Source organism: Pongo abelii, chromosome 22, assembly GCF_028885655.2.
Source record: "Pongo abelii isolate AG06213 chromosome 22, NHGRI_mPonAbe1-v2.0_pri, whole genome shotgun sequence".
NCBI lineage: Eukaryota > Metazoa > Chordata > Mammalia > Primates > Hominidae > Pongo > Pongo abelii.
The window spans coordinates 50713764-50731833 of NC_072007.2; the positions used below are offsets into that span (position 1 = coordinate 50713764).

Sequence of the window (18070 nt, forward strand, 5' to 3'; positions counted from 1 at the left end):
TTCAATCTTCTCAGCTAACTTTTTCTTTGTTCTTATGAAGAATCAAATTAAAAGGTCTTTCCCTGGTTTCAGGTGCAATAAGCTCATCCACTTTGGAGATTTCTCAGCGTGGAAGAAAAAACCTGGGCTTTGGAAGCCAGTGGATCTGAACTACAAACGGTCATTGTCCCTTTCCAGCTGTGTGGCCTCAGTCTAGTCATTCAACTCTAAACTTTGCTTTCTTCATCTGGAAAAAAGAGAGATGATGAGTAATCTCTTTGTTCTGCTGTTGAAGATCAAATTAAAATGCATTTATGTCATCTAGCAGATAGTCATGCATCCATTGCACAGCAGAGTGACTAAGCTCAATAATAATGTATTCTGTATTTCAAAATAGCTCAGAGAGTAAATTTCAAATATCTCATCACAAAAAAAGGGATAAGTGAGGTGGCAGATATGTTCATCATCTTGATGTAATCATTTCACATTGTGTATATACATAGGTGTGTATATATAGACACATACAAAATCAACACATTGTACCCAATAAATGTATATAACTTTTCAATTAAAAAAATATTAATAATAAATAAAAAATTAAAATGGTATCTATCCTAGTAAATGCCATGTTTGTTATTCTGCTGTTCTGGCCAATCCACAGGTGTATAAAATGTAGCCTGTGTGAGCCAGACAGGGCAGATCCCACTGACGTAAACATAGCAGGGCCCCCTTTCAATTGTTTGTTTGCTTGCTTATGAAAGGCAACCTCATATATTAAAGAAAGCATCTGAGTGGTAATGACATAGATGAATTTTACATCACAATTCTGCCATTTGGAGCTATGTCACCACAGGCAAAATATTTACCGAACCTCTGAGCTAATGTCACATAACAGAGCATTGGTAAACATAGAAAGATATACTGAGTCCATGGAGTATTTTTGTATACCCCAGTGAAAGGCTTGGGGAAAGGAGGATCACAGACATCTGCTATGAACTGAATGTTTGCATCTGCACAAAATTTATATGATGAATTCTTAATCCCCAATATGACAGTATTTGGAAATAAAGCTTTTGGGAAGTAATTAGGTATAGATGTTATTATAAGGGTGGGACCAGACCTCACTTTCTCTCTCCACCCTGTGGGATCACAGTGAGAAGGCGGCTGTCTGCAATCCAGGAAGGGAGCCCTGATCAGGTACCAAATCTGCCAATACCTTGATCTTGGACTTCCCAGCCTGCAGAACAGTGAGAGATAAATTTTTGTGGTTTAAGCCTCCCAGTCCATGATATTTTGTGACAGTAGCCCAAGCTGACCAAGATATTATCTTCAGAAGTCTTTTCCACAGTAGAAATGGATATTCACAGAAACTCAGGGACTTTCCCCAAAATCATTATCATGTTACTTGAACAACTCTCCCTGGCATATCTGTTAGTATCTGAGCATAAAAAAACATATTCTGAAGTTCTCAAAATTAATCATTTCTTGTCCATCATATTTTATCTAACAGGAAGTCCCTCTGCTTCTACCTCCAAAATATATCCTGAATCCATTCACTTTTCTCCCTCAACACTGTACCACACACATCTAAGGACTGTAAGCTTTCAAACTCTCTGTGTCCACTTCTGCTTCCCTACAATTTAATCTCTACTCAACATGAACGAGCATTTAGCAATATACATTATTTAGTGCCTTGATGGAATCCCACTAGATCTAACCACTTATGATGATCCATGATGGTTTGGGCTTTGACCATATCTCCAAAAGCTTCCCCTCCATTCTCTCCTTCTTTCACCATACCCAGGCCGTGCTGTACTTCTTTAAATTGCTCTGACTGGAGGCTCTGAGCCCAGATCTCTCCCTGGAAGGGTCCTTCTTGTCATCCTGGCCTCAGTTTTTAAGTCAAATTTCCAGCAAAGTCACATGATCATGGTCACTCATGATGAGAGACTTGGTTTTATTATACCTGTATGTGACGTTATCTTGTGCATGTGCATGAGATTGGTTTAACATTTCCCTCCTTCATGTAGAATAGCAAGAACTCATTTTGTCTTGTTCAACATTTCGTCTCCATTACATAGAACAGTACTTGGCTATGACATCCTAAAATATTTGTTGAATGCATGGACTGATGAAACAGTCTATTATTGCTTGTATTCAAAACATCCTTTCCTAGGTCTCAGTAAAAAGAAAGCTAAAGTACCTTTTTTTAGATTTCAGCACATTTCCTCGTGTAGACTACATAAAAAGAGTTTGTTCCCCTCCAGAGATGAATATATTCTTGTATGAAAATGAGCATATTTTAAGATTGTGATGAATTATTCTTTCATTATGCTCCCTGGCTTTTTACTATGTGGTTAAGCTGTTAGATCTTCAATAAAGGCAATACTATTTGGGGGAAGATTTTAAAAGCATATGTCATTTTTCACTTAGAGAAATATATCTTAGAGCTCTTGTTTGTTTTGTTTTTCCTATTGCAGTCTATATGAATTGAGTTAATAGCAATTAAAAGAACAGATGGCTCTGCTAATAAGATGCTAAATGGTAGCACAACCACGATGAAACTTTTATCAGCAGTGCCCGTTGTCTCCAACTGATGGCCACACTGTGTCATGAAACTGAGCTTTCTTCAAAGCCATTTCAATAACAGTTTCTGAAATATTAGAGGAACATAAGAATTAAATCTAAGTTCTAAGTATATAGCATTAGAGACGACATGAGCCTCTTAGCATTAACTAAAATAGAAGTGGAAATAGAAGATATATATATATCTTATATAGATATGATATATATAAAGGATTACATATCTTATATAGATATGATAATATGTAAAGGATTAGATGCAGGCATGAACGAGCTACAGATATTTCCTGAGCAATTGAGTCGCCCGATAAAAATATGCACATGTTGAAAGCTGCATATAAGAGAAAAGAAGAGCCCCCTAAAGAGAAGACATCTAACCTGATGTTATGAGCTGAATTTCCCCCTTCCTCAAAACTTTATGTTAATGTCCTAACCTGCAGTACCTCAGGATGTGACTTGATTTGGAAATAGGGTCAGTCACTGCAGATGTAATATGTTAAGATGAACTCATACTTGGGTAGTGTGTGCCCCTAATCCAATGTGACCAGTGTCCTTATAAAAAGGGGAAATTTAGATAGAGACATGGATATTAACATGAATCCTAATCAGAGCCAACAGGTTCTAGGTGGAGGCCACCACTGCTTTCAGCATTATTTATGTTATGACACATTTAGTTCTTACAATGACCCCAAGAGGAAGATACTGTTATTCCCATTTTTCAGATGAGAAAATTGAGAAACAGAGAAGTTCAAGGACTTGCCCCAGTTTATACAACTAGAAGTATCTGTGGCAGGATGGTGCCCTGGCATGCTAGCTCATGCCCTCATGCAAATCACTCCCCTGGGTTTAGGCCATGGCACAAGTGTGAGACAGCAAGGCATGGGCAAGCGGAGGTGCAACCAGAGTGGGGCAGAAGCCATAAGCACGGAAAGAAATTTAACCTAAAGGTTCAACAGAGCTGGGGTGAGGAGAAGAAGATGCCAGGTATTGATTCTGAGGGACCTATGGGGTTGGGGTGGCCTTGGTAGAGCAAAGGAGTTGGGGTAGGGGAGATTCTGTTTCAGAAAAGATAAGAACTCAGCTGTGAGCATGCTGACTCAGTTAAAATCAAAGTCAAGCTGGAGACAGGGCGTTGGAGACCAAACTATGCTTGTTGAGGAGAAGCCCTTCATGAGAACTGAAGTTTAGTAACTCCCCAGGAAGGGGAGTGAAGGAAGAAGGCCAGGAAAAGACCCAGGAAAGGAGTGAGAGGAGGCATGGAGGACACAAGCCAGTGTGGTGCTAAGAAAGCCAGGGGAGGAGAGGACTTCTAAAGGATGGTGCAAATGGCCTCAGCTCCCTGCCTTCCTATTGCCATAGCCTTGAGTACATATACAACCTGTACAAAGGGGCAATATTGCCTTTTTGGGAAAATCATGATATTAAATAAGAACATCCGTGTAAGTACCTGACAGAGAAAAGCACTTTAGTGTAGCTGTAATCCGTAATAAAATATGATAAAATATTCTTGCTGAACCAATAAAAATATTAAGTGTCTAAGAGCTAGAAATGCACAAAATTGAGTTAAAGAACACTCCACGTCATTACCAAATGACATAATAGAAGCCCTGGATAAATGAAGAGGCATATCCAATTCTAGGATTAGATAACTCGATATTGCAAAAATGTCACCTTTTCACAAGTGAAATGAATTACATTTTAATTAATTGCTGAACAAAATTTACTTAGAACTTGATCAAATCAATGTAAATTAAAATGAGAGATTCTTTTTATCCAGCAGATTAGAACAAAAAATAAAATGTTTGAAAATAAGTGGTCTTGACAAAGGGTATAGGAAATAAAAACCTCTACAGGTGGCATGTAAATTGGTGAAGCCTTTTGATTTTTGAAGGGCAACTTGCCAGTATATTTCAAGTGTGAGACTTGTATACTTTTCAATCCCTCTTGCAACGTCAAAGACTATCCTATGGAAAAATTCAGATGTGCACACTTTGATGTTCACCCCCAAATGCGCTGATGCATAATTTAACAATGAAAAATTATACATAAACCTGAATGCCAATCAAGGGATAAATAAGTAAATAAATTAGGGTACGTCTATACTCTGCAGTTACATAAAAGACAGCAAGGTATATGTACATATATCCTGCAGAAAAATCTCCACTAGATAGTCTAAAGTGGTTACATAACAATCTGTAATGTTATGTACCAAAGGCAGTGGTATATGAATAAATTTGTGTATGCAAATGAACAAAGAGGCCCGGATCAGCAGGTATCTGCCCAAATGTTAACTATAGTTGCCTCTGAAATCATGAGTGGATTAGGGGAAGGGGAGGAGAAATTATGTTTCATTTCCCACTGTCATGTATTTGAGTATCTTAAAAGAAGACTCTATTAATGTGCTTCTTGGGTAGTTAAAATGTATTTTGGAAAAAGATGTCAGTGGGTGGTGAGCATATGGACACAGTAGACATAAACCAAACCCATGTAACACACAACATAGAAGAAGATAAATTTAGAATGATGTTGCTGTCGGGAGGAGATGTGCCAAAGAGAGCTTTTATTATGCTTGCTTTTCAAGCTAGTCGCTACCCGGACGTGCCTAAAAGCAGAAGGGGAGACTTTCAATATTCATCCTGGTCTTTGTATTCCCTCCCCTCCAAATACCTCACACAAAAGTTGAATCTGACATGTAGCTGATCTCTGTCTCTTCCTGAACTTCTGTGATAATTCCCCATTTCACACATAATTGCATCAATCCAGTTGATTTGGGTGTTTGCGCTGCCTCCTCAAAATGGCAGTTGCCTCTCTGAAGACAAAGGGATCCTCTTGTTTGCCCCACTTACCTGCTGCCCCCAAAGGTCTGCACAGTGCTAAATTAAGTGATTGTTTAGAAGATATACATACTTTGAGTTTTTTCTAAAAATAGGATCAGTAAAATAAGGGATCATATTGAGGGGGCAGAGCTCTCACCATATCATTTTATTTTGAGTTTTTTCTAAAAATAGGATCAGTAAAATAAGGGATCATATTGTGGGGGCAGAGCTCTCACCATATCATTTTATTTAACCTTCGTTGGAGCCTATTATGTTTATAAGAGTATCATCAAGATATCCAAGAAATAATGAAGCCCCAGCGTGGATCTTGAGCCGCCTGGAAGAAATCATTTGGCTAGAAATAACACCATCACATGGGGCATGAGGAATAAGCTTACAATTCGGCTGGATCCAGTATGTAAGAAGAGATTTGGTGTATATATTTTAAATTCTCTGAAAGCAATTTCACTAAGACATTTCTTTTATGTAAATAAAATTCTCTCAGTGAAATTCTCCTGCAGTTAAATGAGGCTCAATTATACACTACTAATTTAAGCCTGCATACTGCATTCCAACTGTATACCTAATTACCCTATTTAGTTTGTTAATGATCAGATCTTTGTGCAGATATTCGAGTCTGTCATTAATCTTTGCTCTAGTTAGATTTCCAGTTGTTTAAAAGAACAAATCCTTAGAAAGAATATAATTGTATAATTCCTTTACTTTTAAAGGAATTATTTCAAGAATTTTTTATTAAAGAACCAAAGAAGCTCATAAAACTTATAAATTGTATTTATTTATTTACACGATGAACAAGATGGTTTTGGCCACTGACATTTGAAAGCAAATATTTCAGTTGGGAACACAGATAAAAAGAGTACATTGACAAAGAAAATAAATCCACTGTCATAAATGCATTTACGTGAATTGCGAAACGGAAGTTGACTCCAGTAAAGAGAAGAGCTGTTTAGACGGTGGGGGTTTGGGGTGGGGTGTGAATGTAAGGATTTCTGAGGACGTGCACTTCAGCACAGCCACAGAAGGTAGGAAGATAAGAAGGGGTTATTCATGGATAAGTAGAGCTAAGAACAAGGTTAAAGGAAAAGTATGTTTGAGGTGGGAAAACTGTGGCATATCCAAGGAACTGACACAAGATATGGTTTGAAAATAGAACTGATAGGACATAGAATTGGCCTGAATGCCAGGATGAGGCAAGGGCGATGAGGACCAAGGTGGCTGCTAGGTCTTGGTGAGGAGCCCTGAACAGGTGAAGAGTCCTCCTGCCAGGAATAAGAATCAGGGGGTGTGGCACTGGCTGTCCATGGCTGACCTATTTTGGACTTTGGGGAATTGAAAGTAGCCCTTTATAGAGATATGGGAAGGGAAAGGAAGAGAACGCTATTGGATGTGCTTGTTGTATCAGGCGGACTCATATTTAGAAGAGGTACATCAGCATTATTTCCTGTCCCACAAGATTTCTGCATTTTGGGGCTGGAAGGGAATGTGTATTTCAGGTTGATTGTCTGTTCCAGTTGTGGCTGCACAATACAGTGCTGATTAAAAAGCAACATGTACAAAAAGGAAAAAATAAGTGAAGGAAGGTCAGAGCACGGCACTTCAACCACAATGACTGTGCTTACCTGGTCTGTGTTAGCAACCCAAAAGGAATTTAAGACACTGGGCTTATTGGCAAAACACATTGAAAAATAACTGCAAAGTCTGTCTACCTGATACAGATGACATAGGATTATGGGAAAGAATCTGGAAAAATAGGAACCACCATAAAGAATGAAAATAGACACTATGTTGTGGCCACTTAATATTATACGACAATGGTTTTTCACACTTTGGGTTCACCTATTAATAGGTTATGAAATCAGTTTCATGGATTGTAGCTTTAGTTTTTAAAAAAATGAAATAAAAGAGCATAGAATGTATCAGTGTGTATCAAATAGTGGTGATAAATATTCTGCAGCTTTGTTTCAGTACAACTGTGCGTACATACGATTATGTGTGTGTTCGTATACTTATGTGTGTATTTATGTGTGTGCATTACTGAGTTCTAAGATAAAATGTCTTTTTTCTATGTATTTCTTACTGTGAGTCAGAGCAAAAAATGTTTGAAGAGCCTTTTTCAACATGTTAGCGATGGAATTGTTACTTTTCTGACTAGGCTTCCGTTTCAAAGCAAGGCTAATCATCTTTTAGCATCAGCTGGTATACCTGGGATTCTTAAAGTTCTCTCTTTAAATATTTCTGCATTTTAAATTAAAGATTTCTGCTTTAGCAAGTCCCCTAGTTCTTATTCCTGGTAGGGGGGCTCTTCTCCTGTTCAGGGCTCCTCACCAAGACCTAGCAGCCACCTTGGTCCTCATCGCCTTTGCCTCATCCTGGCATTCAGGCCAATTCTATGTCCTATCAGTTCTATTTTCAAACTATACCTTGTATCATTTCCTTGGACATGCCACATTTTTTCCCACCTCAAACACATGCTTTGAGACCAGCAAGTCTATAAGGCCACAGGCTTAGTTGCATTTATAACGGGAATAGCAGGGAAAGCAGTTTATTTTTTAAAAATGCAACATCATTTGAAGGTCTTGGATTACATTTGTTTCCCAATGACACGTGATGATGTCAAAGGAAACTATGAGTTTACTGAGCCATCCATACAAATGTACATGTAAATATGTATACTTACAAGAACACCCAAGGGTAGAAACCATGTCAGATGCGGTCCCTCGTGTCACTCCCACTCCACGGCCTTTTGGTTTCAAATAGTCTGACCCCATGAGAATCTTTGAGACTGGCTTTCATGTCACAGAGCCTTGCACTGTGAGAGTAACTCAATTCCCTAAATGACTTCCCCAGATCTAGCTTATCACAAACTCCATTGCCTTGCAATATCCTTTGTAACAAAACGGTATGAATAAAATCATGTAGCAACTGCCCATCATATGCAGACCTAGTAATGGAATCCAAGGTACCTAAAAGGCTAATTCCTAATGAGAAGGAAAGGAAACATACCATAAAGTAAAAGTGCAAACAATTGCAAAACAGAGGCAAACAGTGTCAGTTGGATATACGTAAGCGCTGATGTAAAGAGAGATTGGAAATGATATATCTGGCTGGGCAGGTCGCTCATGCCCGCAATCCCAGCACTTTGGGAGGCCGAGGTGGGCAGATCACCTAAGGCCAGGAGTTCGAGACCAGCCTGGCCAACGTGGCAAAACCCCGTCTCTACTAAAAATACAAAAATTAGCCGGGCATGGTGGTGTGTGCCTGGAATCCCAGCTACCCAGGAGGCTTAGGCAGGAGAAATGCTGGAACCCGGGAGGCAGAGGCTGCAGTGAGCTGAGATCATGCCACTACTGCACTCCAGCCTGGGTGACAGAGCAAGACTCCCTCTAAAAAAAGAAAAAAAGAAAAGAAAAGAAAAGAAAATGATATATCCATGATGAATTAAGATGGAGTGGAACCCACTGATGGTATGCAGCTGATAAGACGCTATAGAGAAATGATATCCGGACACATGGTGAGACTTTTTCCCCTCTGTAAATCTCAATTCTTGTGATTCTTTCAAAGGGAAAGCCACAGAAGGTACCAGTTATCCACTCACCTACTTAGGTGTCTCCACTAGAATTCTCAGCACGTTTTTGCAGAAGTAAGTTATCTTCACTATTGCTCTAACACTTCTTAGTCTCCTTTTTCTTTCTTTTCTTTTTTTTTTTGACAAAGGAAAGGTAAACCGCTGGTTTAGAGTCTTTGGAAGGCAACTGTATCTGACTAGAATTTAATATTATTGTTTTTCTTTCATTGATTGCATTTATCTGTATGGCTAGTTAAACTGATTTTCCGTTTAAAAGTAGTAATGCATTTTTTTTACAATTACATTGTTTTAAGTAAACAAGAATTATTCAAAAGACAAAAACACTAGCACAGATGGTATTCAGTGACTGCAGATATCATAAAGATAGTTCATGAATGACAAAGATTTGAGAAGTAGTGTGTTCACGATGCTTCCTGGAAGAGGTGGGTTATACAATGTTTCTTGGAGAAAGGGATAGGGGTCTACTGCTAGGAGGGAAAGATGAAGCTACTTAGGAGGACGAGGAAACAGGCAGTTGGCCTGCCCTCTGCTTGGAGATCACAGCCAAGGAGGCACAGGAGAGACACCCCCTGGAGGAGCTCCGTGGGCTGCAGGGCTGACATGGTCCAGGTAAGTGGGAGTTCAGGGAGGCCCAGGGGTTGGTGCCAGGATAGTGGTCGATGATTTTTATTTTCAGACTGTGAGACAAAAGGTAAACGTAAGGGAGGCAGAGGTGAAATCGGGATGGCTAAAACAGAGAATGCCGAGAGCAGAGCAAGGCAGTTGCTAAAGCTGTTACTAAAACTGGACAGCAGAAGGCCTGGCGTGGTGGCTCACAGCTATAATCCCAGCACTTTGGGAGGCCTAGGTGGGTGGATCACCTGAGGTCAGGAGTTAAGAGACTAGCCTGACCAACATGGTGAAACCCCATCTCTACTAAAAATACAAAGTTAGCCGGGCATGGTGGCACATTCCTGTAATCCCAGCTACTCGGGAGGCTGAGGCAGGAGAATTGCTTGAATTTGGGAGGCGGAGGTTGCGGTCAGTCAAGATCGCACCATTGCACTCCAGCCTGGGCAACAAGAGCGAAACCCCATCTCAAAACAACAACAACAACAACAACAGGACAACAGAGATGGACGACGGATCGGGAAAGCCAACCAGACAGTGTGAGGCCAGGACAGAAAGAGGCACAGGGAGCTCTGCTCAGTTTCGCTACAGGGGATCTCTCAGGCTCACAATGGGCCAGTCCTCTATGGAAGTTCTGGCCTCATCATGATCCTTCTTTCATCTCACTCCCCATGCCCTTCCTCTGTCCCTCCTCCCACTGCCATTTATTTATTTAAGTGAAAAAGTACCAATCACCCCCATATGAATAAAATACTCATCCATGTACCCATTTCTTAAAATTGATCATTGTTAACATTTGGTATAATTTGCTTTATTTATTTTTAATGAAAGAAATACAACTTTACAGAAATGCTTTATTTTTCTCTTTGTTCCCTCCCCATCCTATCTTTTTCTCCTAAAAAACTCTGTTATCAGAAATATTAGTGTGTATTCCCAGTTTTGATTTTTTATTTTATTACACACGCACTCCCACACATAGCTGTGGCAATGAACTTCACATAGTATGGTTCTGTATTTTCTCTTTGTTTTTCAAACTTACGTAAGTATTTTACTGTTTCTCATGGAAAAACTCACTTTTCCCATCCAACGTCATGTTTTCTTAAGATCTCTCTATGTTGATATAAAGGAATCTAGTTCATTCTTTTTAATGAAAATAAAGTATATTTTATGAACGTAACTCATGCTAACCATGGCAATCAAAGCTCCAACAAGCATGCATTTAGTTCTGTATTTTGTTCAATGCTGTATTCCCAGTCCCTAGAACACATACAGAGTAGTTGTTCATTAAATGTTTGTCAAATGAATGAATCAATGAATCCACTCATTTCACTGCTGACAAGCAGTAAAACTGATGTCAATTTTGCACAAACTTTTACAAGATTCCTCGGCACCCACATAAGAGTCGTGCTAATACGTCTACCTAGAAATGTATGTATTGCGTTGACAGATTTTGCGTTTTTGGTTTTGTGGGATTCTCTGAAATGCTGTGTGACTTCTTAAGGGCTTGACACATGCTGTGGGCTGTCAATGTGGCTGAGGGGTTGGCTCTCACATGACCACCGCAGAGAGGCTGTGTGCCACCTGCTCACTTTGTAAGCTTCTCGTCCCCCTCTGACAGCTCTTTGCAATGCTTTGTCTTTTCTTCAAAACTTTATATATATCTTTTTAAAAAAGAAAAATCTGATAAGCCTTTGTCAGAAAAAGTGGGTGAATTCTTCCAAGTAATAAAATAATGCAAAGTATAAACTAAAGAGGATAAACTGATTCACAGCTAGGAATACAAGGTATCTTTGGCCACTGGGATTTTGCCTTCATGCTTTAAAGCACAGTCACTTTCTGTGCAAGGTTGTAAGTGTTCACCATGAGCTTCAGGTGGCTCTAGCCCTGTAACAACAAATCACTAGTGCCACTGGATCAACATTAATGTACATTTCTGTGTTTAAGCAATATCATGGTCCATTAATTACGTGCACTGCAATTTAATGGCCTTGCAGATCTTAACACTATGCTTTTATTTCATTTTTGCTTAGGCCAGCCTCACCGCTAAATATAAATGGAATGAAGCATATGAAAACAAAAAGTATAAAAATGTGTATATTTTTCATTGCAAAGCAATTCTTAATGGATTTTGTAAACTTCGCAAAATTAAAAGGAAAATACAGTCAGGACACTAAGCTTCTTCCCAGGTTTTCAGATTCCGAAGCTTTAGTTGAAGCCAGTTGAAGAACGTACAAGGCTGTTCCGGAGACCTTTGTGAATGTCAATGAACGCCCTTTGCTGCAAAGGCACCTGCCTGGTGCTGAGGAATTGGCCTTGGAGCCGCCGCCCACGCCGGGCCGCTGCGGGAGAACACTCGGTGCCCCCTGCTGGTCAGACCGAGGCCCCGCAGCGTGGCACAGAGGGCTCCACGGCTCACGTGGTGTGGGAACCGCACGCTGAAAAACGCTCCCAGAAATGAAATAGTGAGTGCCTGTGGATCTGGCACCACCTTAACACTTCCTCGTTAATAACACATGATTTTTGCTTTATTAACCTATAAGCACTTCCTATGTTTACACTTCTTGGGTTTTGATAGAAACTCGTGATCAGCAAAATTCTTTCAACGAAAATTTGTCAAATTACTTCTCCACTTAAAGTGGAAACAGTGTCGTTTTTCTTGAACTCCACGTTTATTTATATTATTTTTTAATTTCATTTTTGCTTTACAACCATCTAATGAATTTTCTTTAGATAAAATTCCCTCTAGGATTTTAAGATAAAATTCCCTCTAGGATTAAGTTTTGGTCATTTCTGTCATGAAATGTATGTCAGATTACATTATTTGGAATCTTATTTTTCCATTTTTTTTTCAGGTAGTTTAATATAGTCAGTGAATCAGCAGTGAGTTGTAGCAACTTCCATTTCTGACTATGTAAAAAACTAATTATTTTGAAAACTCTCCAGGTATAAGAAATGTAGACACGCTGCATAAATATAACATTGACTTAAACGAACAGCAGAAAACTCTTCAGGTATAAGAAACTTAGACATGCTGCATAAATATAACATTGACTTAAACGAACAGCAGTTTTCTCAGGTAAAGAAAGTCCTCTGGGCTCTATAAAGGAAGAGGGAGGTGAATACCTGACAGCAAAGATCTTGTTGATACTACCTACAATTTCCCTGTGACATTTGCACATTTAGGGGGAAAAAACATAGTTTTAACAGCAATGAGGAAATGGAAGGCTGTTAGTCCTATACAAGTCCTACACAAGAGAAGTCTGCAGAAAACTACAACTTCACTAAAAGATTGGACCTAAAAAAAAAAAATAGCCTTTGCAAATACCCTTGCCTTCCTAGCCTAAGCTTTGTGTAGGGATTATGTCTAACCATAATACTGGCCTTGCTCTGGTTTGGGATTTGTATTCTCACTGTCTCCAGGGTCCAGTAGACCTCACTCTAGAAAGTAACACATAGTGACTTCGCTTCTAAGGACGTCTGGCAGAAGCAAAGACAAATAAATCTTCCCTGGAGGAAGGAGCACTGAGAAATGTTTACAGATGAAGCTTGACTCCTCCCTTCCAATCTTGAGCTTCCAATACCAAACCTCTAACACATTAGAGAACAATTTATCATAAAAAAGAGTCAGAAGAAGCAATAGAGGCCTCAGACAATGAAATAACTCAATATTGTTTACACAATAAGTATTTTAAATGTCGCAAAACTATAGAATTGAATTAAAAATAGGATAAGTGAATAACAGTATATCATAAAAGATAAAAATATTAGATAAACAATAAAATATGTGCAGAATGGGCAGAAATAAAGCACATAACCCTTGACATAAATATTTATATTAGGCACAGTTGGGAAAAATAAGTGAACAAGAAAATAAACCTACAGAAATTACTCAGAATATTTCCTAGAGAGAAAAAGAAACATATGGAAGAAAGATACATATGAAAGAAAGGTTAAGAGACTTGAAGGAGAGATGGAGGAAATCCACGTGGCTGATTACAGTTCAAGGAGAGGGTAGAAAAAAATGGCAGAAAAGCAATATTTGGGAAAACAATTTGGAAATTTCCCGGTATTGATAAGAACCGAGGGAGTTTGCCAATAGCAGGCTTGCACCTGGAACTAAAGGATGTGCTTCCAGAAAGGAAATTGTACTCAATAATGAGATGCAAAGAGAAGGGTGGAGAAAGAACGAAGTATGCATGAGTAACCCTAAACAAATAATGACTGTATAAAGTGATAATAATGGCAAATATGATTGATATAAAAATCTAGATGCCTCTAGAACACTGGAAGACAATTGCATTTCAGATGGGAGGGAGGTCACAGGAGACGGTATCATGAAGTCCTGTGTTTCTCGGTACGAGGTAGGTCAGCGTGCTGTATTTGTGGGTGAAGAAAAGCAATCTCTTTAGTGCTTTTGACACTGTTCCACAAATTCCATTTCACCCACATCTTAACCTGGCAGGCATCTCTTTACTGTTTGAGAAACCAGACCTTGCTGTTTACGGTTTCCATAAGGCTCTCAACGGTCATTACTCTATTTAATCTTCACAGGAAAATCACGGGAGTTAAGGCCATTTTAAACGCCCCCTCCCCCACTGATAAACCAGCTGTGTTCTTTGAATATAATTGATAAAACTCTAAGCACTGCAAACTTTACATTTTGGAAAGTGTGTTCAATCCTACTAAAACCTATTACAATCCATTCAAACGCACATACCCTATTGGAGTAGGGTGGTATAAATTCACCACTCTAGGTAAGCCAATCTTGCTTTTTAATTTCATTCCCTGTATTTTCTCCCCACATTTTCCCACTTAGTAATTGTTTACAAATTCCATGTAGAACATGCTCATTTCATGTTGGCTTTTCTTAGCAATTCTTACAGTAAATGTAGTGTACAGTGTAACTACCCTGTGCCATTTAGAAATGGGTGGGATACAATATGGCAAGTTTACTCTTTCCTTCAGTGTAATTCAACATGCATTTAATAAAAGTAGGATATTCCTGCATAAAAGATGAATAGAAATCCCCCGTGTTTTAAGATAATTTGCTCTCTTCTTGAGAGTGCAAAAGGGTTTTCTCCAATGTACATTTTGCTCATTTTTATATCTTCTGATAAATTATTCTCATGTCATGCTGAGAAAACTTCACTTGTCATTTGAGCAAGGATATCAAAAGTCATTATAAATGTCTAGCATTGAAACCATCTTTCTTTCATTTCCTCATATTAAATTTTAATTAGAGAATATTCTTTTAAATAGCCAATATTTTATGAAGAGAAATAACAAAAAAGAGGACCGTTAAAAAATCTAACAGCAATAAAGCAACCCTCAAATGGTCAGATCAGAGGTTCATCTATAGGCCACACTCTTCCTAAAATGAAATGTATTTTTTAAATAGTTATAGGATGAGAGTGGATTAGAAAATGGTACTCCTTTAAAGCATAAATTTTCAACGATTTCCTAAGAAACTAACCAATACGAGGTAGAAAGTAATAATCACATGAATTTATTTTAAGTATCCTTCAAGGTCAGAAAGAAGGGTAGAACACAAGTTCTTGTAACACTGGAACTGGAATTCCAGGATGGGGAATGTATTATGCACCTAGGATGTGGAAGGGAAAAAAGCCACCAGGTACAGAACAGCGAAGCCTCTGGGTCTACTCCCAAACACGAGCTTTTCCCCCTGGTCCCGCCAAGCTCTGCGAGATGCTATTGAAGAGATGCTTCCCATAAAGGACCAAACAGCAGCAGTACAGTGAATATAACCTCAGAAGCAACGTCCACAACTCAGTGAAATTTTTCAAAGCATGACACAGCTTGGCCAGAGCTTCTTAGGAAGCCACAAGGTCAACTGTTAATCATGAAAAAAATTTTAACACATTCGAAAGATATAATAAAATTTACAATTCAACCCCCAAACCAAGTACTAAAAAGATCAATGAGCTGATACACATGTACAGAATTGATTATTATTGCATGTTAGATATCAGGCAAATTTTGCTTCCTTGACATCAAGTATAAGCCCATATTTAATGCACACAGCTCCAAAGGCTGGTTCCCTAATATCGACTCCAGATTGAGACCACAAAGTCTTCCTGGATGAAAGATTTAGAATGCCCTCAAATCCAAAGAGTGCAGACTTAAAGGTATACTGCCAAAGAAAGGTAATGATTTCTCAGTCTCTCCCACTTCAAAGCTATACCCAAAGGCTCTGGCACCTTCCCCTTTATCATCCAGGAATCTCCAGACCCAGGTGTATGACCTCTGACGCAGAGCAGCACTCAATCCATACCAGCTCCACGAACAGGGAATACATGGATGAGTCTTCATTAAGATTTAAACATGAAAAGACATGTTTCCAGCCCTTTTGTGAGCTTATGCTTTGGAGAAGAAAATACAACGAAAATTCTAGAAAGCCACTTTACTAAATTTATATGTTTTTATAGGCATATTTTTTTTAAATCAAGGTAATAGGAAATCCATATTATCATTTTATAAAACTTTAACTTACTTTTTTTCTGACTACAAGTATAGGCACAGTGTGAAAAATCTGAAAAATAAAAACTAGAAAGAATAAAATATAAATCCCACGTAATTCCATTACCAAGGATGAACAGCTGAACACTAGAGCTGACCATTATTAACATGTTTGCATATTATCCGTCTACGCTTTTTTCTACATATATGTGTATTTAGATAATTGAGATTAAATTGTTAAATAGCTTTCCATTCCGCTTATTTGACTTGATCCTTTTATGAGATTCATGTGCTCAATGAATATTGTTTGAATGTTGCTAAATTATGAGTGGCTACCTGTCATTTGAATGCTTTAATACATCATTTTAATACTGTGTAATAATCCATTGGATGGGTATATAATAATTGGATTAGCCTATCTGTTCTTGAGTGTTTCTAATATTTCACCATTATAGTTGAGAGTTTCCAAATAGATATTTTTCTGCATTTCTAATTATTTCTTTAATATAGTTTCCTAAAGGAAAGTTTCTGAGGTCAAATCTATACTTTTTCTTAAAGAAAGACATCAAACTGATAAATTCATGGAATAGTCAAGGAATGAATTTTTGGAATAGTCAAGGCAGTTGTTGGGTGGTTTAATGCAATGATAATCTTGTGGGGGTCTAAATATAGCAGTGAATTCATACTTATCTACTTCACCTAGAATATGAATATGAGGCAAGATAAAGATAAGAACAATGATCTTTATTGCTTTCTACAGTCCAGGCATTTTGCATATTACTTCATTTAATTTCCCTAACCCTTTTTATTAGTTGAATGAGAGGTCTGAGTTTCAGCAAGATTGCATAGTTTGAGGACCAAAGTCATACAACCTAGGCTTGCCTGACTCCCAATGCCACATTCTTTCTTCCACATCAGACCAGATGGCTTTTATACAGTCAGGATGAAAAATAATAGAATATGAACCTGCACTCAACAGGCTGTCAGAGGCTCTCAAGTCTCCATACATACACAATGCATCTGACTGCGTTTTAACCGCTTCCAGAGTCCTGACAGCTATGTCTGGGAATGTAGCTTTTTGCTTCCCTGAGTCTTCAACCAAGGCAGGTAAACCAGAAAGAAGTGGAAATGCAATATTGAGCCACACAAACCCTGCACAGAAGTATTTACAGAAGAGTGAGAAAACTCTTCCTAGCAGGGCCAAGCTATCTTTTCCCTAGAGGAGGAGAGGATGGAGGAGCCTTGATCTTGGGCTGAGGTTTTGGATAATGGATGAATTTCACCTGGAGGACAGGGGAGAGGGAGATTTTCAACACTGAGAACTGTAGAACCGAAGGCATACAAGTTCAGAGTTGGGTCCTTTGTGTGTAATTGGGGAGTACTAAGAGAGATTAGGATAGAAATACAGACAGTCTTAGATGGCAGAGGTGTTTAAAACTTTAATCCCAGGATCTTTAATGTATGTTAAATATTTCCCAAGGGGACTCTAAGGAAAATTTATAAGGAAGTAAAGGTAGAATTAGGTAATTTTTACATGGTTAATTTGAGTGGTCAAACAATGTCATTGGATACAAATATACTGTGTTCAGTCAGTGTAATTGACAAAAAAACATTTGCAAGATTGTGATGAAAATTCTAACTTCAATAAGAAATGATGGCATTGTATTTGAACTTCCTCCTCCCTTTCCTCTCTTGGCTGGTTCCAAAAATAATTTGATGTGGTGCAGTATTTTTAACTTGAGAAGAGACTATTAGGGGGCATTCTTTATTTTATTTTATTTTTATTTTAATGAAAGAAAATGAAAGTCAAATTTAAAGACAAGAAATTTCTGCCTTCAAAGGTCAGGTCTATTTTTACTTTCCTTCTGTATTTTTTTTTTCCTTTGGATCAAAAATTTGAGTCTCTTTGGTATCCAGCTTTAAAATAACGCATTTTTTTCCTACCTGGAGACTGTAACATTTTCCTATATTTTAGGCTAAAAGGGTTGAGAGCAATTTG

At 38.4% G+C, this 18070-nt stretch overlaps 1 protein-coding gene across 2 annotated transcripts in view; it reads right to left on the reverse strand.

The window, feature by feature from the left end:
* The window catches only part of DSCAM (DS cell adhesion molecule), an 826557-nt gene that overhangs the window by 350688 nt on the left and 457799 nt on the right, over nucleotides 1–18070 (reverse strand). The gene's annotated exons all lie outside the window — the stretch shown is intronic.